We start from the raw sequence: 22,777 nt of genomic DNA, 5'->3' as shown, positions 1-22,777 counted from the left end.
TCCAGGCAAGAACACTGGAGTGGTTGCCATTTCCTTCTCCAATGCATGAAAGTGAAAAGTGAAAGTGAAGTTGCTCAATCATGTCCGACTCTTAGCAACCCCATGGACTGCAGCCCACCGGCTCCTCCATCCATGGGATTTTCCAGGCAAGAGTACTGGAGTGGGGTGTCATTACCTTCTCTGGCGTTAGTCCCTAAACCACAAGAATACTGGAGTGGGTAGCCGTTTCCTACTCTGTGGTTGGCATAGCTGATCCTAGACTAGCAATCCTAGTCATAGAAGCTTGTTAGCAAAGCACATTTTCAGCTCTTCCTGGATCAGAAATGGGATGACCTCCCATGATCTGTGTGTTTTAATTAGCAGTCCATGGGGTCGCTAGGAGTCGGACACGAGTGAGCGACTTCACTTTCACTTCTCACTTTCATGCATTGGAGAAGGAAATGGCAACCCACTCCAGTGTTCTTCCCTGGAGAATCCCAGGGACAGGGGAGCCTGGTGGGCTGCTGTCTATGGGGTTGCACAGAGTGGGACACGACTGAAGCAACTTAGCAGCCTCAGCAGCAGCAGCATTATTTTTAATTAAACTTGTTATCTGAGATAGCTATAGAATTCAATACAGTGTAAGAATCCATATAGAAAGATCCCTGTACTCCTTACCTAGTTTCCTCGAGTGGTAGCATCTTGTAAGACTGATTTCAAGATATTGATGTTGATACAGTCAGAACCTTTCCATTATCACAGGCATCCCTCAGATTACCTTTTTAATAGCTAACCTCCCTCCCTCACACCCTTGGCAACTAGTAATCTATTGTCCATTTCTATGGTTTTTCTCATTTCATTTTCGTAGGTAAGAAAGTTACATAAATGGAATCATACAGTAAGTAACCTTTTGGGATTGGCTTTTTTCCACTCACTGTAATTCTGTGTAGATGGGTTGAGGTTTTGTGTTTATTCAGTTTATTCCTTTTTATTGCCGAGTAGTCCATGGTGTGGATATATGTAGAGGACATTTGAGTTGTTCCCAATTTTTAACTATTATGAATAAAGTTGCTATGAGCATTTGTGAACATCTCAAATGAACATGTGAACATGTTTGTGCGATCGCTCTGTATTTTAAAAAGCCCTGTCATGACGGTACAACTCAGATTTGTGAATACTGTCTTAGGCTTGCAGTAACCTTCTTGCTTCCCAATAGGCATTAAAGTCTTGCCTATCATATCCAGAGTGATCCTTTTAAAAGTAAGATCACATCACATCCTGATCAAAACTCTCCAGTGGTTTCCTGTCTCACTGAGAATAAATGCCCAAATCCTTTCTATGACTACAAAACAGCTGGTTTTATGTGCCTTTGATCTGTTACTCACCCAGGATCCTTCATGTTCACTTGCACTCTTGCTATTTTGATTTCTTGTCCTTCAAAAAGGCCAGGCATGTTCTCACTTTGGAATTTGAGTTAGCTATTCTCTCTCCTGGAATTCTTTTTCCTGGGGCTTCCCTGGTGGCTTAGAGGTTAAAGTGTCTGCCTGCAGACAACCCAGAGACGAACCCGGAGACCTGGGTTCGATCCCTGGGTCAGGAAGATCCCCTGGAGAAGGAAATGGCAACCCACTCCAGTATTCTTGCCTGGGAAATCCCATGTACGCAGGAGCCTGGTGGCCTACAGTCCACGGGGTCACAAAGAGTCGGACACGACTGAGCCTTTGATCTGTTACTCACCTAGGATTCTTCATGTTCACTTGCACTCTTGCTATTATGATTTCTTGTCCTTCAAAAAGGCCAGGTATGTTCTCACTTTGGAATTTGAGTTAGCTATTCTCTTCCCTGGAATTTTTTCCCAAGATTTCCATGTGTGTGGCTTTATTCTATTCTCTGCCCAAATGCCATTTTGATAGAGACGACTTCTCTGATCCTTATGTAAAATAGCAAACTCCACACCAATCTTGTCACTCACTGTCTTTTTTAAATTTTATTTTTTAAAAATTGAAGTATGGTTGATTTACAATATTAATATTAATTAATATTAATTAATAATTAAAATGTTAGTTTCAGGTGTACCACAAAGTGATTCAGTGTTCATACACACACACACACACACACACACACACATACATATGATTCTTTTCCATTATAGGTTATAAGATATTGAATATAGTTATCTGTGCTATGTAGTATGTCTTTGTTTATCTATTTTATATATAGTAGTGTGTATCTATTAATACCAAACTCCTAATTTATCCCTCTTTGGTGACCATAAGTTTATTTTCTATGTAAGTCTATTTCTGTTTTGTAAATAATTTATATCATTTTTTTGATGCTATGAGTAAGTGATATCATGATATTTGACTTTGTCTGATTCTGATTATTAGTATAATAATCTCTGGTTCCATTCACATTGCTGCAAATGGTATTTCATTTTTTTATGGCTGAATGGTATTCATGTGTGTATGTGTCCATTCATCTGCCAGTGGACATTTAGGTTGCTTCCCTATCTTGGCTAGTGTGAATAGTGCTGCTGTGAACATTGGGGTGTGTGTATCTTTTTGAATTAGAGTTTTTATTTTTTTCAGATCTATGCTCAGGAGTGAGAGTACTGGATCATATTTAGCTCTATTTTTATTACATAAGGAACCTCCATACTGTTCTCCATAGTAGCTATGCCAGTTTACATTCCCATCAACAGTGTAGGAGGCATCCCTTTTCTCCACGCCCTCTCCAGCATTTATTGTTTATAGATGTTGGCCATTCTGACTGGTGTGAGTTGATACCTTCATTGTATATAGTTTTGATTTACATCTCCCTGTTAAGTAGTGATATTGAGTTTCTTCATGTGGCCACCTGCATGTCTCGTTGGCCCATTCTCACCTTTCACCTTGTCTTCAAAGAAATTTTATCCACCTGATTTTCTATATATATATGTGTATAGTCTTATCTCACTTCGAAAATGCAAACTACATAAACACAGGATATTTGTATGTATTTTTAGAGGCTAGCACAGGTCCTGACATGTAGTAGATGTTCGATAAGAATGAATGGGTGAATAACATTATATGTGTTAAGTGTAAAATGCTTTGAGAACCGGAAACTTACAAATTTTAAAGGTCCAGTATTACAATAAAAAAAGAAAACAAAAACCAAAACAAAACAAAAAAAAAGAAATAAAGGTCCAGTATTATTCTGTGTTATTAATAATTGGTAAAAAAGCCTTCATAAAAGATGACATCAAAAGATGTTGGGGGGAGATGATATGATAGAGGGAACGTTTACTATGACTTGGCACTTTTTTCACTTAGTCACCACAACAATGCTATGAAGTAGGACATTAACTCCATTTTACAGATGAAACAGGTTTGGGTCATTTTCCCCAAATCACAGAGAAAACTTGTTTTTGAACCCATGTCTGCTAACTAAAAGCTTATGATGTTGTTATTGATATGTGCCACCATTAAAAGTAATTTATACAACTAATAAAATGGTGTAATAGACATTTACAGCAACCACAAAATATTAACATTCCAGGTTCCATAAAGAGGGCCCATCTACTTCATCCAATATCCAGGGCTGTATTCACAATAGGACATAGAGTAGTCAAATTCACATCACAAATGTAATTTACTTGAAATTATTATGCCAGCTGTAGTAAACTAAATGTTTATTTTTGTTATCTTTCCTTGAATAGCCTATGTTTCTATTGAGGTATGTTTTACATGCAGTAAAATGAGCATATCTTAAGTGTACAGTTTGGTGAGTGGTGCCAGTTTTGTATACCCTGTAACCACCATGCCAAGGTAGGGGCCAGGATCTCCTTGAACCTGGGATCCTTAGTGTATCACACATGGTAGGTGCTCAGCAAATGCTTTTGAATTAAATGATAAACTTTTTTAAGGTTGATCTAGAAACTGTATGCTGCTGCTGTTGCTAAGTCGCTTCAGTCGTGTCTGACTCTGTGCGACCCCATAGACAGCAGCCCACCAGGCTCCACTGTCCCTGGGATTCTCCAGGCAAGAACACTGGAGTGGGTTGCCCTTTCCTTCTCTAATGCATGAAAGTGAAGTCGCTCAGTCGTGTCCGATTCTTAGCGACCCCATGGACGGGTAGCCTACCAGGCTTCTCCATCCATGGGATTTTCCAGGCAAGAGTACTGGAGTGGGGTGCCATTGCCTTCTCCAAGAAACTGTATAGGGAAGTTTGAATTGATGTTCTCTTTCTTTTCTGTAAGAAGCAAAGATGTGTGTATAGTCCATGGGGTGACCCACGAAGAGTCGGACATGTCTGAGAAACAGCAATGACAGTCTTAGAATTTTACTGAAAACTGGGATGATGAATAAAAGGTCCTGCAACACATTCTGTTACATCAAAAAGAGTCCAGAAGATAAGGAAAAGGGCATGGAGACAGAGAGGAAGAAATATATTTTTTTCTGAAAAAAAAAAAAAACAAAAAAAAACAACTGCCACTAACAGGAAGTGAGCTAAGAAATGTCAGCAACTCCCTCATGTTCCCTAATGTCTACTGAGGAGGAGACTATGAACAAGAAAGAAGCTCCTAGAGAGCAAAATTAGAGGACCCAGGGTTTCCGTGGAAGGAGAACTGAAAGCCCCAGATACTGCCAGGAAGGGAAGTCTGTTTCTGCCCCTATATGATCCTATATTGCTACAGACCAGTGACCACTAGGTTTTCCTCTCTCCCTTTTCTTGAATGGCAATTTTAATGCTATTTTCTTGCTCCTATTCTGCCTTTGTATATTGGATAAGTTGGGGGTGGTTAACTCTTTAAGCTCTTAGGTTGCTGGCCCCTGGAGGGCACTTCAGTCCAGGTGGGAGGTGCACATTTCCCAGAATTCCCGACCTATACCTTGGTTGCAATATCTAGATGAGGCTTGAGAATTAGTATGTATGAATATTTGGTCAGCAAAAGTGGACATGTCAGAGAATCAAAAATTCATTTTCTGTTTCTCAAATTGTGATATGTAGCTGCTTGTTGCAATCAATCTAAAAGGCTCCCATACTTATTGGCAGTTAGGTGTAACTGACTAACAATCTGATAATTGAGATAGAAGCAGAAGTGTTGTGTGGTACTTCTGGGAAGTCTCCGTAAAAGGGAAGTTTGTTTCTTGGATCTGAAATCACTGGATTACAGCTGACCATAAGGTTAAAGGCCATGCGCGAGGAATGATTGAGTGGTATGCTCTTAGGAATCTAGCAGGTCTCTGTAACTAATGAAAAGACCCTTTTTGCTCACACTTTCATTGACTCATGTGTTATCAAATTTTCTGGTCTTTCTAAACAGAGAAGGTATTGTTCTTTATGTTAGCATTTTTTTTTAAATGAGTGAGGTAAGCACCTTTTCATATTTTAAAGAATCATTTATGTTTCCTTTAGCCCGTTTTTCTGTTGGAGTATTGATCTTTTCCATACTGATTTACAGGCACTTTATATTTTAGGGAAGTTTTATCTGTGATATTAGTTGTAGATATTTTCTCCCAAGTTTTCATTTGTCATTTGATTTAGCTTAATGACCATCCTTGCCATGTAGAAGTTTTGAATTATATTAATTAGATCATTGACTTATAAAAATGCCATTTGGATATTATTTCATACTCACAAAGTCTTTTTCTCTCTTGAGGTTGGAAAAAAATATTTTCCTAAGGTTTCCTTGGTATATGTTTTTTGATTCTTACTTGTTTGTTAGGAAACATCGTTTTTACTTTTTAATTAAAAATATTATTTTTATACAACTTTAAAAGGTTATACTGCATTTATAGTTTTTACAGAATATTGCTGTTATATACTATGTATTGTAACATCCTTGTAGTCAACAATTTGTACTTCCAAGTCCCAACCCCTGAATTATCCCTTCCTTCAACAGGCAACCACTAGATTGTTCACTCTGTCTGTGAGTCTGCATTTTTTTTGTTACATTCACTATTTTGCTGTATTTTTTAGAGTCCACCTATAAGTGATATCATATTGTGTTTGTCTTTCTCTGACTTACTTCACTTAGAATAATGCCCTCCAAGTCTATCCATGTTGCTGCAGATGGCAAAATTTCTTTTTTTATGGTTGGGTAGTGTTCCACTGTATGTGTGTGTGTGTCTTTGTGTTTGTTTATATGTATATATACCATATCTTTATCTTTTGGTATATTTTGGTTTACATTTTATATTTTATTCCATTTGTAATTTATAACTAAAATGGTTTCTCATTTTACTTCACCACAACTTCTCTTAATGATTTTATTACTACCCTGACTTCAGGTTCCAGGGAGGAGATAAGATCAAGTAGATCTTACCTAAAATAGTTAGGATCAACTGGAGACATAGAAGGTGAAATGAAACGAGAAGAGGTTTTTGTAACAAATTCCGAAAGGATCACATTAGTTTCTTGGAGTCATACCCTCTCCTGCCTTTGGACCTCAGCAAATGCTTGTTAATTCTCCCTCTCTGTTCCTGCTCCCTCCCAATCCTCCCCATTTTCCTGACTTTCTTACCATAAGGGCAAGGGCCTGGTTGATTTGTTTGGTGTTATATCCCTAACACCTGGACTAGTACATGGTACATAATGAGGTCTCAATATTTGGTAAGCTCAGAAGTAGAAAGAGGAGAGTGAAAAAGTTGGCTTAAAGCTCAACATTCAGAAAACGAAGATCATGGCCTCTGGTCCCATCACTTCATGGCAAATAGATGGGGAAACAGTGGAAACAGTGTCAGACTTTATTTTTTGGGGCTCCAAAATCATTGCAGATGGTGACTGCAGCCATGAAATTAAAAGATGCTTACTCCTTGGAAGAAAAGTTATGACCAACCTAGACAGCATATTCAAAAGCAGAGACATTACTTTGCCAACAAAGGTACGTCTAGTCAAGGCTATGGTTTTTCCAGTGGTCATGTACGGATGTGAGAGTTGGACTGTGAAGAAGGCTGAGCACTGAAGAACTGATGCTTTTGACCTCTGGTGTTGGAGAAGACTCTTGAGAGTGCCTTGGACTGCAAGGAGATCCAACCAGTCCATTCTGAAGGAGATCAGCCCTGGGATTTCTTTGGAAGGAATGACGCTAAAGCTGAAACTCCAGTACTTCGGCCACCTCATGTGAAAAGTTGACTCATTGGAAAAGACCCTGATGCTGGGAGGGATTGGGGGCAGGAGGAGGAGGGGACGACAGAGGATGAGATGGCTGGATGGCATCACTGACTCTATGGACGTGAGTCTGAGTGAACTCTGCGAGTTGGTGATGGACAGGGAAGCCTGGTGTGCTGTGATTCATGGGGTTGCAAAGAGGCGGACACAACTGAGCGACTGAACTGAACTGAACTGAAGAAGTAGAAATGCATAGAATGTTAATTGCCTACCCAAAATCCATTTCTGTGTAACCTCTGAATTTCTGCTCAGCTCTGTTCTCCAGTTTCCTGGAGTCTAGCTTGCCCTGTGTTCATACAACTCAGGACCAAGGATCTGAGAAGTTTCTATAGATTCACTATTGGAGGCATTTTTAATGAGATGTATATGCAAGAAGCAGATACTGCTCTGATGTGAGGAAAAAAGTTTTGTAATAGTATGTGTTTACTGTCTTGAAGAACTCCCTCCTCTGTGATATATTTAATGCTGAGTATCTTTTAACAGGAACATTCTCCAAAATTTAATTTTTTTCTTTTGCTTTTTTGGGTCTTTAAGTAATAGATTGAAGGAAAGTAAATAAAATACCTAAGATTATGCATTTACATTATTTCTCATATTGATGAGTTGTTTAAGTGGCCTGTGGATCAACTTACATGCAATTAGAGCAAATAGTGGAACTATTGTCATTTTTATTATCGTCTTTCCCTTCCTCATTACTGTTATTTAAAATAAAGTCTCTATTTTAAAACACCACCATTCTTCACTTGTATGTCTTAGAGTACCAATTTCGAACCTCAGTAATTTGCTTCTCTGCATTATGTATTGTATTTCCAGATTATCATGTTGAATGGTAATCTGTAAGGGCTAACAGTTGAATTGCATTATGTTAATTTGCATATCCATTTGCTCAGTGTCCAGAGTTTGAGGGACTGAGATACAGGGTGAGCACCTTAAAAAAATTTTTTTTTAACTTTTTATTTTGTATTGGAGTTAGCTGATTATGTTTTTGATAGTTTCAGATGGACAGCAAAGGAACTCATCCATACAGGTGAGCACCTTTTTGGTGGAGGGTCTGAGACCAAACTGGGAGAGTGGTCAGTCCAGTAGGGGTCTTGAACTTGAAGAAGAGTGCAGTGGTTTGGCTTCTGGACTCTGGATGTGGAGAGGGTGGAGGCTTTGAAAGGAGGAGATTTAAATTGTCCAGACATTCTTCCGCCTAATTTTAAACCTAATTCTTAGTTATGGACTGTCTTCAACATCCTAATACACCCATTGTAAGTTGAAAATAAGAAAAAAAATGCATTTAATATGCCTAACCTACCAAGCATCATAGCTTAGCCTAGCCTGCCTTAAATGTGTTCAGAACACTTATGGTTGGACAAAAATCATCTAACACAAAGTGTGAATATCTGATGTAATTTGTTGAGTATGGTATTGAAAGTGAAAAACAGAACAGTTGTGTGGGTGCGGAATGGTTGTAAGTGTATTAGTTGTTTGTTGTCACTATCAGGTGGCTGGGAGCTGAGGCTCCCTTGCTGTCCAGCATGATGAGAGAACATTGTACCACATTTCACTAGCCCAAGAAAAAATCAAAATTCTAGCTAGATATGGTTTCCACTGAAGGTGTCTCGCTTTCACACCATTATAATGTCAAAAACTCAAGTTGAACCATTGTTAAGTCAGAGACTGTCTAATTTTATTATGTAGATGTTTATTACCAGGTAAGTTTTAGTTAAATCTCACTCTTATCCAGCTGTTTCCCTTATTAGAAAAATAATTTTGTTTAGGGTAAAGGAGAAGAAAAAGGTAAATAACAGAGTATCTTTCCAAAAAGATTTTAGATGACTCATTTTCTTCTATTTTTTTTCTCTTTCCATGAGTCAGTGTGGATTTATTTTATTGATCTGTCTTCAAATTCATTAATTTGTGTTTTCTGTTGTGCTGATAAATTATTAGTTTCTGATATTGAACTTTTCATTATTAGATGTCAACTTGATTTCTTTAAAAATAAAGATTCCAGTTCTCTGTTGATGTACTCCCTCTTGTTATCTTCAGTGTCAGTCAATTTCTGTTTTACTTTACATGTTAATTATAGTTATTTTGAAGTCATTTCTGCTACCTTCAGTATCTGGAGCATCTCTTCACTCTAACGCTTGGCTATTAGTCTCTTTACCTTGATTCTTTTCCCCTGGTAATTTTTTATTTCATGTGTGAAAATAAAGGAAACCTCCTTTAAAATGGAATCAGGAAGACTTGAAGGGGGAAGCTCTCACCCACATATCACTCCCCACAGCTTACAGATCCCAGTTGGAAGAAAGAATTCCTTCTGACCCATCAACAACAAGCTGTCTACTGCCTACAGCCAATAAAGAACTTCCACAGCCCTCACTAGTTTTTCCTAAAAGCCTAGTAAAGGCCCACCTTTCCCTACAGACTTGCCTGTGGTGCACCCTGTAGTTTTGCATGTTCTGAGCTGCAGTTCTTCTGCTCTTCCCGAATAAGCTCATTTTCCAACTGGCTGTGTTTTTTTGTTTTTGTTTTTTTTTTTTTAACACAAGCTAGATATTGTGGATAGTATTTGTAGAAGCTCTAGATTGTATTATCTTCTAAAAAGTGTTGAATTTTGTTCTTCTTCTTGTTCAGTCGCTCAGTTGTGTCTGACTGTTTGTGACCCCATGGACTGCAGCATGCCAGGCTTCCCTGTCCTTCACCATCTCCTGGAGCTTGCTCAGACTTATGTCCATTGAGTCAGTGATGCCATCCAACCATCTCATCCTCTGTCATCTCCTTCTGCTTTCTATCTTTCCCAGCATCAGGGTCTTTTCCAGTGAGTCGGCTCTTGGGATGAGGTGACCAGAGTATCGAAGCTTTCAGCATTAACATCAGTCCTTCCAATAAATACTCAGGATTGATTTTCTTTTTAGGACTGACTAGAATTTTATTCTAGCCGTCAAGTTACTGGCAAATCACCTTCATTCTGATGAGGATTGGGTTTAGATTATTATGGTTGGTTTATTTCAATTTTGACCTTTCTCCCAGGGTGTAGCCTTTATACCTAGAGCATGATCTTTTTTGGTGACTCATCTGAAAGTTTGGGATCCACTATCCCTCTACTGTGGCTCTTAGGTGGCTGGAACTCCATCTTCCCAGCACTGTGCTGCCTCTTAAACCTCTTCCCAGCTGTCCAGTATCTCAACAGTTATTCTCTTCTAGGACTTGAAAGTCTCACCTTTTGCTCATACAGCTTGGAGCCAAGGATGTGGGAAGAATTTCTATAAAATTTTTAGTTCTTGTTCTGAAGTTCTCTCCTGTCACTTCCCCCACCCAGCCCCTGACCTCTGAATCCTGACCACCATGGCAACCTCTGTTTCCTCTGTCCTTTGTAATGCAACTTTCTTCTTGAACTCAACTTCCTGAGCAGCGTAAATGTGAAGCTCCTTTTGCTTTCCTTCCTTCAAGTACTAGTTCTGTTTTAATTGCTGTCCAATCCTGAAAATTGTTATTTTATGCATTTTGTCCTGAATATGTCAGTAAGTCTAAGCCTAGTATCAACTGTTCTGTCATGGATGAACTGTGAGTCCCAGACTTTGATTGTTTAATTGACCCAGTGGTCAATGAGAGCTGGAGTTAGCAGATATTCTTGGCTTAATTTTATTTTATTTTGTCCTTTTCTTTCTTTAAATAAAAAGGGGCTCTAATTAACAGTTTTGATGTGAGTGGGTAGCTAGATTATAAGAATTTTCAAATGCTTTGAAGAAAGCTCCCATGAGTTATTTTACTTGAAAAGGTCTTCATAGAACTATTAGTTTACTTTTTTCTTAAAGAGAAAGACTCCTCTCTGAAAGGCTATAGCTGTAGGAAATTCAGCATATGTTAATCCTTTCTAAAGAACTTGGTTGGAAAAAAAGTATAATTACTGTGGCTTTGCCTTCTGATTGGCCTTTCTTTCTGATTAGATCAGGAAATGCCTAGAGTATTTGTAGATCTAAAAAAGATGACAAATGAAATAGATCTAATCTTGAAATAAGTTTCTGATGTACAACAAACTAGGACACATTAGGTTAAATCTAAAAGTCTTTTTTAACGTTCTGTAATCTGAGATTACTATGTTTTGAAGGTTTAATTCTAGCAATTGACATCTTTGCAGGTGACAGTGTAAATCACAGAGCTTAAAATTTCCTGGATACAGATTTACTTAAAATTGCTCCATGACTATCAAGCTACTTTCACATGGTGGAGAATGCCAACTGTATTCCTTTCTGCAAAAGCAGAGGTTCCTCTTAAAGGTCATTGGATGATAGGGCCTTCACAGTAAGCTAGTACAGTGTCCTCTGTGGCAGCTTCTAAAGTGGCTTCCAGTGATTTCCAGCCTCCTAGTAGTCATGCCTGTATTAGTTCACTTAGAGCTGCCATAACAAAATACCACAGACGAGGCAGCTTAAACACAGAAATATATTTTTTCACAGTTCTGGAGGGTGGAAGTCAAGATCAAGGTGTTGACAGATTTGATATCTCTCATATGGCTTTCTTCTTGCCTTTTAGATGACTGTCTTCTTACTCCATCTTCACAGGGCCTTTCCTCTGCCTGTGAGTCCCTGGTATCTCTTCCTGTTTTCATAATGATTCTAGTCATTGGATTAGGGCTACTCTCAGGACCTAATTTAATCTTATTACCTCTTTAAAGTCCCTATCTCCTAATACAGTCACATTCTAAGATAATGAAATTGGAATTTAAAGATATGGATTTTATGGTGACTCAACAATGCCCTTGTGTAATCCTTTCCCCTTGAGTGTGGGATGGACCTAGTGACTGGCTTCTAATGATTTAAATATGGTACAAATGGCGATAGCTTGCTTTTGATATTGCGCTGAAAAGACTATGATTTCTGTCTTGTTCAATCTTTCTCTCTGGTTGTTCTTGCTTGCTTGTTCTGATGGAAGCAAGCTGTCATGTTGGGAGTTCCCTGTGGAGAGAGGCCCACTTGGCAAGAAACAGGGTCTTGCAGCCTGCAGCTCCAAGGAACTGATGTTCTCTGTCCAACAACCCAGTAGGAACTGAATCCTGCCAATGGCCACATGAGTGAGATTCAAAGCAGATTCTTTTCCACTTGAATCTTAAGATGACTGCAGTCTCAGCTGCTACGTGGACTACAATATGGTGAGAGACTGAGCCAAAGGCCCACTTACGCTGCATCTAGATTTCTGACCTTTAGAAACTGTGAGATAATAAATGTTTTAAGCCACTGAGTTTTGGGGATAATTTCTAACAGCAATAGATGTACTCTCTATAAATTCTATATAAAGTGAGGGTGGCTAATATATTCTCATTTTGCCATTGTTGAGAACAAATAATAGTTACCACTTATAGACTATGTGTAGTACAGTGCTGTTTATTTCCATGTATTATTTACTTTAATTCTCACAACAGCCTGTTTTTATCTTCAGTTTACAGAAAAGAAAATAGATTTAAAATGGGTTTGATAATATGTTCGAGGTCATACTCCTAAAGAGTGGTAAGTGGGGATTTGAACCCACGGGCTCCATGAAAGTCTGTGTGGCCCTGTGAAAAGCAAAAATATGGGGCTTCTTGTTTAAAAATTGTTAGGAATTTCAAGATGGTAATAGCAGAGTGTGAAATGAAGTTTCATGCCATGAGGTTAGATGCCATTTGGAGAGCACTGGAGAGACAAAATTGTTGGATGCCTTCCAGGGTCTGGCACTGTTGCAAGTACAAGCTCGTATAATCCTATGGCAACCATATGGGATTGAAGGATCACATCTTATAGATGAGGAAACTGAAGCCCAGGGACACTCTGTACACTTTTCCTAATATCAAATAACTTTTTACACTGAGGAGTGTTCTCTTTCTGGAGTATAGCATTGAAGTTAATGAAATGTGATTAGCAAGTGTGGCCTGTCTTTAAAGTTTAGTCTCTTTAATGTTTTGAGGTATAAATGGGGCTGTGGACTTTGGAAGAATCACCTAGATATCCAGCAGGGGGTGTGGGAGAGCAGCACTTGGCTGGTAAAAAGGTCTGAGCTACAGACATGGCAAGATCAGTATTGTAGCCTTGCTGTCTTGGTATTTTACTTGTCTTCTAGCTTGTATTTCTTTTTTTTTTTCCCCCTTTTTTTTTTTTTTTCTAGCTTGTATTTCAAGGTCAGTGCCTTATCTTTGTTTTCCTTTTGGGAAAAGAATTGCCTTAGGCACTGTTATCTTAGAAGGAGCAGGAATTGATGTCATAGAGAAACACTAGTTTTGGATCCCATTATACTTCATAGGGCCTGTAGAAGCTCTACGAAAAGTCACATGGGTTAAGGATCCCATCATAAAAGCCCTGGCCAAGATGGCAGAGTAGGAAGACTCTGAGCTCACCTCCTCCCATAGGTACATCAAAATCACAACTCCTTACAGTGCAGCTATCTATGAGAATGATCTGAATAAAGATATAAAAAAAAAAAGAACCATAACAAGATGGGTAGGAAGAGCAGAAATGCAGTATGTTCAGGACTTTCACTGCCAAAAACAGGACCCATGATTGAGGGTAAAATCATAATTGCAGAGGTTCTCCCCAGAAGTGAGGGGTTGGAGCCCTATATTAGCTTCCCCAGCTTGGGAGTCCTGTACCAAGATGAGAAGCCCCCAGAATGTCTGACTTTGGAAGCCAGACTTGTGTACAGGAGAGCAAGAGGGCTGAAGGAAACATCAGTTCAGTTGCTCAGTCTTGTCTGACTCTTTGTGACCCCATGAACTGCAGCATGCCAAGCCTCCCTGTCTATCACCAACTCACGGAGTTTACTCAAACTCATGTCCATCGAGTCGATGATGCCACCAGCCATCTCATCCTCTGTCGTCCCCTTCTCCTCCTGCCCCCAATCCCTCCCAGCATCAGAGTCTTTTCCAATGAGTCAACTATTCGCATGAGGTGGCCAGAGTATTGGAATTTCAGCTTTACTATCAGTCCTTCCAATGAACACCCAGAACTGATCTCATTTAGAATGGATTGGTTGGATCTCCTTGCAGTCCAAGGGACTCTCAAGAGTATTCTCCAACACCACAGTTCAAAAGCATCAATTCTTCGGCGCTCAGCTTTCTTCACAGTCCAACTCGCACATTCATACATGACCACAGGAAAAACCATAGCCTTGACTAGACGGACCTTTGTTGGCAAAGTAATGTCTCTGCTTTTGAATGTGCTATCTAGGTTGGTCATAACTTTCCTTCCAAGGAGTAAGCATCTTTTAATTTCATGGCTGCAATCACCATCTACAGTGATTTTGGAGCCCCCAAAAATAAAGTCAGCCACTGTTTCCACCGTTTTCCATCTATTTTCCATGCAGTGATGGGACCAGATGCCATGATCTTAGTTTTCTGAATGTTGAGCTTGAAGCCAACTTTTTCACTCTCCTCTTTCACTTTCATCAAGGGGTTTTTAGTTCCTCTTCACTTTCTACCATAAGGGTGGTGTCATCTACATATCTGAGATTATTGATAATTTTTCCCAGCAATCTTGATTCCAGCTTGTGCTTCTTCCAGCCCAGTGTTTCTCATGATGTACTCTGCATAGAAGTTAAATAAGCAGGGTGACAATATATAGCCTTGATGTACTCCTTTTCCTATTTGGAACCAGTCTGTTGTTCCATGTCCAGTTCTAACTGTTGCTTCCTGACCTGCATACAGATTTCTCAAGAGGCAGATCAGGTGGTCTGGTATTCCCATCTCTTGAAGAATTTTCCACAGTTTATTGTGATCCACACAGTCAAAGGCTTTGGTATAGTCAATCAAGCAGAAATAGATGTTTTTCTGGAACTCTCTTGCTTTTTCCATGATCCAGTGGATGTTGGCAATTTGATCTCTGGTTCCTCTGCCTTTTCTAAAGCCAAGTTGAACATCTGGAAGTTCACAGTTCACGTATTGCTGAAGCCTGGCTTGGAGAATTTTGAGCTTGAGCATTACTTTACTAGCGTGTGAGATGAGTGCAATTGTGCGGTAGTTTGAGCATTTTTTGGCATTGCCTTTCTTTGGGATTGGAATGAAAACGGACCTTTTCCAGTCCTGTGGCCACTGCTGAGTTTTCCACATTTGCTGGCATATTGAGTGCAGCACTTTCACAGCATCATCTTTCAGGATTTGTAATAGCTTAACCGGAATTTCATCACCTCCACTAGCTTTGTTCGTAGTGATGCTTTCTAAGGCCCACTTGACTTCACATTCCAGGATGTCTGGCTCTAGGTGAGTGATCACACCATCGTGATTATCTGGGTCGTGAAGATCTTTTTTGTACAGTTCTTCTGTGCATTCTTGCCACCTCTTCTTAATATCCTCTACTTCTGTTAGGTCCATACCATTTCTGTCCATTATCGAGCCCATCTTTGCATGAAATGTTCCCTTGGTGTCTCTAATTTTCTTGAAGAGATCTCTAGTCCTTCCCATTCTACTGTTTTCCTCTATTTCTTTGCGTTGATCGCTGAGGAAGGCTTTCTTATCTCTTCTTGCTATTCTTTGGAACTCTGCATTCAGATGCTTATATCGTTCCTTTTCTCCTTTGCTTTTTGCTTCTCTTCTTTTCACAGCTATTTATAAGGCCTCCCCAGACAGCCATTTTGCTTTTTTGCATTTCTTTTCCATGGGGATGGTCTTGATCCCTGTCTCCTGTACAATGTCACGAATCTCTGTCCATAGTTCTTCAGGTACTCTATCAGATCTAGTCCCTTAAATCTATTTCTCACTTCCACTGTATAATCATAAGGGATTTGATTTAGGTCATACCTATATGGTCTAGTGGTTTTCCCTACTTTCTTCAATTGCAGTCTGAATTTGGCAATAAGGAGTTCATGATCTGAGCCACAGTCAGCTCCCGGTCTTGTTTTTGCTGACTGTATAGAGCTTCTCCATCTTTGGCTGCAAAGAATATAATCAATCTGATTTTGGTGTTGACCATCTGGTGATGTCCATGTGTAGAGTAGCCCTTAAAGGGTACGTGCAAAAGTTCACATGCTCTAAGTCCCAGCACAGAGGTGGTAATTTGAAGTAAGCCTGGGTCAGATCAATTTGCTGATCTTTGAGAGCCTCTCAGAGATGCGGGAGACAACTGGGATTCCTCCTGGGACATAGACATTAGTGATAGCAACTTTTGGTAGCTCATTCTATCACAAGGACACTGGTGCTGGCAAGAGTCATTTTGGAGTCTTCCCTCTAACTTCTTAGTAATGGGAGTTTACCTGCCCAAAATAGTAGGCTGGCACCATCCTAGGACACTCTAGGCAGTACAGACAGCCATATTGGGATTTTTATCACCCGGCAGTGGGCCAGCAAGCACCACATGATGCAGGACCTGGTAGCCAACAGGGCTAGGGTCAGCCCTGCCTATCAGTACACCCATGGTAGTGAACCTTACCACAGCAGAAGGACCCATACAGCCCATATAGTGGATCCTGTGAGTATATGCCTCTGGTAACCAGAGGGACTGTGCTACTGGGTCCCCTACGACAACTCCAATGTAGGAACACTTGAAGTTTAGGAAATGTGATGGTATACCTAATACATAGAAATAAACACAGAGAATTAGGTAAAATGAGGAGAGAGAAGAATATGTTCCAAATGAAGAAAAAGAACAAAACTTCAGAAAAAGAATGAAAGTGGAGAAAGCAGTCTACATCATAAAGGTGCTCAATGAACTCAGGGAAAGAGCAGACGAGCAGTGTGAATTTTAACCTAAAGTTAGAAAATACAAAGAGAAATCAAACAGCTGGAGAATACAATAATGGCAATAAAAAATAAATGAATGAATAAATGAGATTATTTGATATAGAGGAATGGATTAGTGAACTAGAAGACAGAGTAGTGAAAATCAAGCAGAACAGGAAAAATGAAAAATGTTTTAAAATGAGGATAGTTTAAAAGATTTCTGAGATAGCATCAAGCATACTAAGATTTGCATTATAGGGGTCGCAGAGGGAGAAGAGTGAGGAAAAGGGGTAGAGAGCTAATCTGAAGAAATAATAGCTTAAAACAGCCCTAACCCAGGAAAGGAAACGACATCCAGTTTCAAGAAGCACAGGGTCCTGAACAAGATGAGTTCAAAGAGGTTTACACTGAAGATACTTTATAACTGAAATGACCAAAATTTAAGATGAAGAGATACTCTTAAAAGCAGCAAGATAAAATAAACTAGATATGTGCAAGGGAACTTCTGTGAAATACTCAGCTGACTTCAGCAGAAACTGCAGGCTAGAAGGGATTGGCACCATACATTCAAAGTGATGAAAAAACCTACAACCAAGAATACTGTACCCAACGAGGCTATCATTCAGCTCTGAAAGGGAGATAAAGAGTTTTACACACAAGCAAATGCCAAAAGAGTTCAGATCCACTAAATCAGCTTGATAAGAAATGTTGAAAAGGACTTTTTTAAGTGGGAAAAAAAACCCACAACTAGAAATATAAAATTTATGAAAGGAAAAAAAATCTGACTGGTAAAAGTCATTTGTGCAGTAAAGATAGTAGATCAATCACTAATACAGCTAGTTCAGTTCAGTCGCTCAGTCGTGTCCAACTCTTTGCGACCCCATGAATTGCAGCACTCCAGGCCTCCCTGTCCATCACCAACTCCCAGAGTCCACCCAAACCCATGTCCATCAAGTCAGTGATGCCATCCAACCATCTCATCCTGTGTCATTCCCTTCTCCTCCTGCCCTCAAATTTTCCCAGCCTCAGGGTCTTTTCCAATGAGTCAGCTCTTTGCATCAGGTGGCCAAAGTATTGGAGTTTCAGCTTCAACATCAGTCCCTCCATTGAACACCCGGGAGTGATCTCCTTTAGGATGGACTGGTTGGATCTCCTTGCAGTCAAGGGACTCAAGAATCTTCTCCAACACCACAGTTCAAAAGCATCAATTCTTCGGGGCTCAGCTTTTTTTATAGTCCAACTCTCACATCCATACATGACCACTGGAAAAACCATAGCCTTGACTAGACGGACCTTTGTTGGCAAAGTAATGTCTCTGCTTTTGAATATGCTATCTAGGTTGGTCATAACTTTCCTTCCAAGGAGTAAGCATCTTTTAATTTCATGGCTGTAGTCACCATCTGCAGTGATTTTGGAGCCCAGAAAAATAGTCAGCCACTATTTCCATTGTTTCCCCATCTATTTGCCATGAAGTGATGAGACCAGATGCCATGACCTTAGTTTTCTGAATGTTGAGCTTGAAGCCAACTTTTTCACTCTCCTCTTTCACTTTCATCAAGAGACTCTTTAGTCCTTCTTCACTTTCAGCTAGCAGGAAGATTAAAAACAAAAGTAATAAAATCATCTATAGCCATAAGTAATAGTGGAATAAATTCTTGGAAAAATACAATCTTTAAATGCTGACTCAGGAAGAAAGAGGAAATATAAACAGACCAATTACTAGTAATGAAATTCAATCAATAATAATAAAAAAACTCCAAATAAACAAATGTTCAGGACTAGATGACTACACATGTGAGTTTTACCATACATTTAAAGAAGAATTAAGATCTGTCCTCAAACTATTCCAAAAAATTAAAAAGGAAGAAATGATTTCAGTTTTTGAGGCCAGCATCACCCAATACCAAAACCAAACAAAGATACTACCAAAAAATATAGGCCAATATCACTGATTTGTTTTTTGAAAGTCACCCAGTTGTGTCCGACTCTTTGCAACCCCATGGATTATACAGTCCGTGGAATTCTCTAGGCCAGAATACTGGAGTGGGTATCCTTTCCCTTCTCCAGGGGATCTTCCCAACCCAGGGATCGAACCCAGGTCTCCCACATTGCGGGTGGATTCTTTACCAGCTGAGCTACCGGGGGAGCCCAAGAATACTGGAGTGAGTAGCCTATTCCTTCTCCACCAGATCTTCCCGACTCAGGAGTTGAACTGGTTTCTCCTGCATTGCACGTGGATTCTTTATCAGCTGAGCTATCAGGGAAGCGCCTAGTAAACAGATGCAAAAAATTCTCAACAAAATATTAGCAAACTGGATTCAACAATACGTTAAATGGGTCATGATTAAGTGGGATTTATCTTATGTATATAAGGGTGATTCAAATCCACAAATCAATGTAATACATCCACAACTTAAGAATAGATATACTATGATCATCTCAATAGATGTCCAAAGTGGAAAAAGCTTTGGTCAAAATTCAACATCCATTGGTGATAAAAACTCTGAACAAAGTAGGTGTAGAGAAACATACCTCAACATAATAAAGGTCATATATGACAAACCCACAACCAACATGAATACCCAATGAGGAAAAACTGAATGCATTTCCTCTAAGCCCAGGAAAAAGACAAGGATGCCCACTCTCCCTACTCTTATTCAACATTGTATTGGAAATCCTCACTATAGCAATCAGACAAGAAAAAGAAAGGAATCCAAATTGGAAGGGAAGAAGTAAAACTCATTTTTGCAGACAACATGATACTGTATATAGAAAATTCTAGATGCCACCACAAACTATTAAAACTAATGAATTCAGTACAATTGCAGTACAAAATGAATATACAGAAATCTGTTTTGTTTTTATACACTAACCACAAACCATCAGAAAGATAAATTAAGAAATAGTCCATTTATAGTTGCATTGCAGCAAAAAGAATAAGATACCTAGGAATAAACCTAATCAAAAAGGTAAAAGATTTGTTCTCTAAAAACTATGAGACATTGATGAAAGAAATTGAATACAACACAACAAATGGAAAGCTATGCCATGCTCATGGATTGAAAGAATTAACATTGTCAAAGTAACCATATTACCTTGTGCAATCTATAGATTCAATGCAATGCCCATTTTTACCAGTGACATATTTCACAGAACTAGAACAAATAATTCTAAAATTTCTATGGAAACAGCAAAGACCCTGAATAGCCAAAGGAATTTTGAGAAAGAAGAACAAAACTGAAGGCATCACATTCCTTGATTTCAAATTATATTACAAAGCACAGTCATTAAAACAGTATGGTGTAGGCACAAAAACAGACACAGATCAATAAAATAGAAATAGCCCAGAAATAAGCCCATGCTTATTTGGTCCATAAATCTATGATAAAGGAGGTAAGAATATACAATGGAGGAAAGACAACCTCTTCAATAAATGGTGCTGAAAAAACTGGACCACTTTCTCACGCCATATAAAAAATAAACTCAAAATGGGCTTATTTGTAAAATCTGAAGCCATTAAACTTCAGAAGAAAACACAGTCAATAAATTCTTAGACATTGATCTCAGCAATATATATATATATTTTTATCTTGTCGCCTCAGAAAGAAAAGCAAAAATGAATGAATAGGACTACATCAAACTAAAAAGCTTTTGCATAGGGAAGGAAACTCAACAAAAGGGCAGCCTACTGGATGGGAGATTTTTCAAACATATATGATAAGAGGTTAATATCCAAAATGTACAAAGAACTCATACAACTCACATTAAAAAAATAAGCAAATGACTTAAAAATGGGAAGAAGGCCCGAATAGACATTTTTCTAAAGAAGACACCCAGATGGCTAAAAGATACATGAAAAGATGCACATATCAATAATTGAGAAATGCAACTAAAAGCCACAATGAGATACCACCTCACATCTGTCAGAGTGACTGACATCAAAAAGACAACAAAAAACGTGTGTTGTCAAGGATGTGGGAAAAAGGGAACCCTCATATGCTGTTGTTATAACTGTAAATAGGTGCAGCCACTTGGGAAAACAGTATGGATGTTCCTCAAAAAATTAAAACCAGAACTGCCATATTATTTAGCAATTGCACCTCTTGGTATTTACCCAATGAAAGCAAAAGCACGAATTCAAAAAGATACATGCACATCAATGTTCATTGCAGTGTTATTTATAATAGCCAAGATATGAAAGCAACCCAAGTGTCCATAGATAGATGAATGGATAAAGAAGATGTGAGATGTGGTATACACACACACACACACACACACACACACACACAGAGGTATATATATATATAATGAAAAATTACTCAGCCATTAAATGAAATCTTGTCACTAGGGACAACATGGATTGATCTAGAGGGTATTATGCTAAATGAAATAAGTCAAAAGGGGAAGATGAATACCTCGTGACCTCATGTATATGTGAAATCTAAAAAAACAATAAATGAAATAAATAAAATGAAGTGAAAATAGACTCATGGATGCAGAGAGCAAATGGGTGGTTGCCAGATGGGAGGGGAGTTGGGAGACTGGGTGAAATAGATGCAGAAGATCAAGAGATACAAAACTCCAGTTATATAATAAGTTCAGTTCAGTTGCTCAGTTGTGTCTGACTCTTTGCGACCCCATGAACTGCAGCACGCCAGGTCTCCCTGTACATCACCAACTCCCGGAGTTCACCCAGACTCATGTCCATCGAGTCCGTGATGCTATCCAGCCATCTCATCCTCTGTCGTCCTCTTCTCCTCCTGCCCCCAATCCCTCCCAGCATCAGAGTCTTTTCCAATGAGTCAACTCTTCACATGAGGTGGCCAGAGTACTGGAGTTTCAGCTTTAGCATCATTCCTTCCAAAGAAATCCCAGGGCTGATCTTCTTCAGAATGGACTGGTTGGATCTCCTTGCAGTCCAAGGCACTCTCAAGAGTCTTCTCCAACACCACCATTCAAAAACATCAGTTCTTCGGCACTCAGCTTACTTTATAGTCCAACTCTCACATCCATATATGACCACTGGAAAAACCTTAGCCTTGACTAGATGCACCTTTGTTGGCAAAGTAATGTCTCTGCTTTTGAATATGCTATCTAGGTTGGTCATAACTTTCCTTCCAAGGAGCAAGCATCTTTCAATTTCATGGCTGCAATCACCATCTGCAGTGATTTTGGAGCCCAGAAAAATAAAGTCTGACTTTATTTTCTGATTGTATTATATCCCCATGGAATACGGTCAAACTGTTTCCACTGTTTCCCCATCTATTTGCCATGAAGTGATGGGACCAGAGGCCATGATCTTAGTTTTCTGAATGTTGAACTTGAAGCCAACTTTTTCACTCTCCTCTTTCACTTTCATCAAGAGGCTTTTTAGTTCCTCTTCACTTTCTGCCATAAAGGTGGTGTCATCTGCATATCTGAGGTTATTGATATTTTTCCTGGCAATCTTGATTCCAGCTTGTGCTTCTTCCAGCCCAACGTTTCTCATGATGTACTCTGCACATAAGTTAAATACGCAGGGTGACAATATACAGTCTTGACGTACTCCTTTTCCTATTTGGAACCAGCCTGTTCCATGTCCAGTTCTAACTGTTGCTTCCTGACGTGCATACAGATTTCTCAAGAGGCAGGTCAGGTGGTCTGGTATTCCCATCTCTTTCAGAATTTTCCGCAGTTTATTGTGATCCACACAGTCAAAGGCTTTGGCATAGTCAATCAAGCAGAAATAGATGTTTTTCTGGAACTCTCTTGCTTTTTCGATGATCCATTGGATGTTGGCAGTTTGGTCTCTGGTTCCTCTGCCTTTTCTAAAGCCAAGTTGAACATCTGAAAGTTCACGGTTCACATATTGCTGAAGCCTGGCTTGGAGAATTTTGAGCATTACTTTACTAGTGTGTGAGATGAGTGCAGTTTTCATGGGGATATAATATAAAGCATGAGGAATATGGTCAATAACATTGTAGTTAACTTTTTATGGGG

This window comes from Bubalus bubalis, chromosome 8 (assembly GCF_019923935.1).
Source record: "Bubalus bubalis isolate 160015118507 breed Murrah chromosome 8, NDDB_SH_1, whole genome shotgun sequence".
Classification (NCBI taxonomy): Eukaryota; Metazoa; Chordata; class Mammalia; order Artiodactyla; family Bovidae; genus Bubalus; species Bubalus bubalis.
This window is presented reverse-complemented; position numbering follows the sequence as displayed.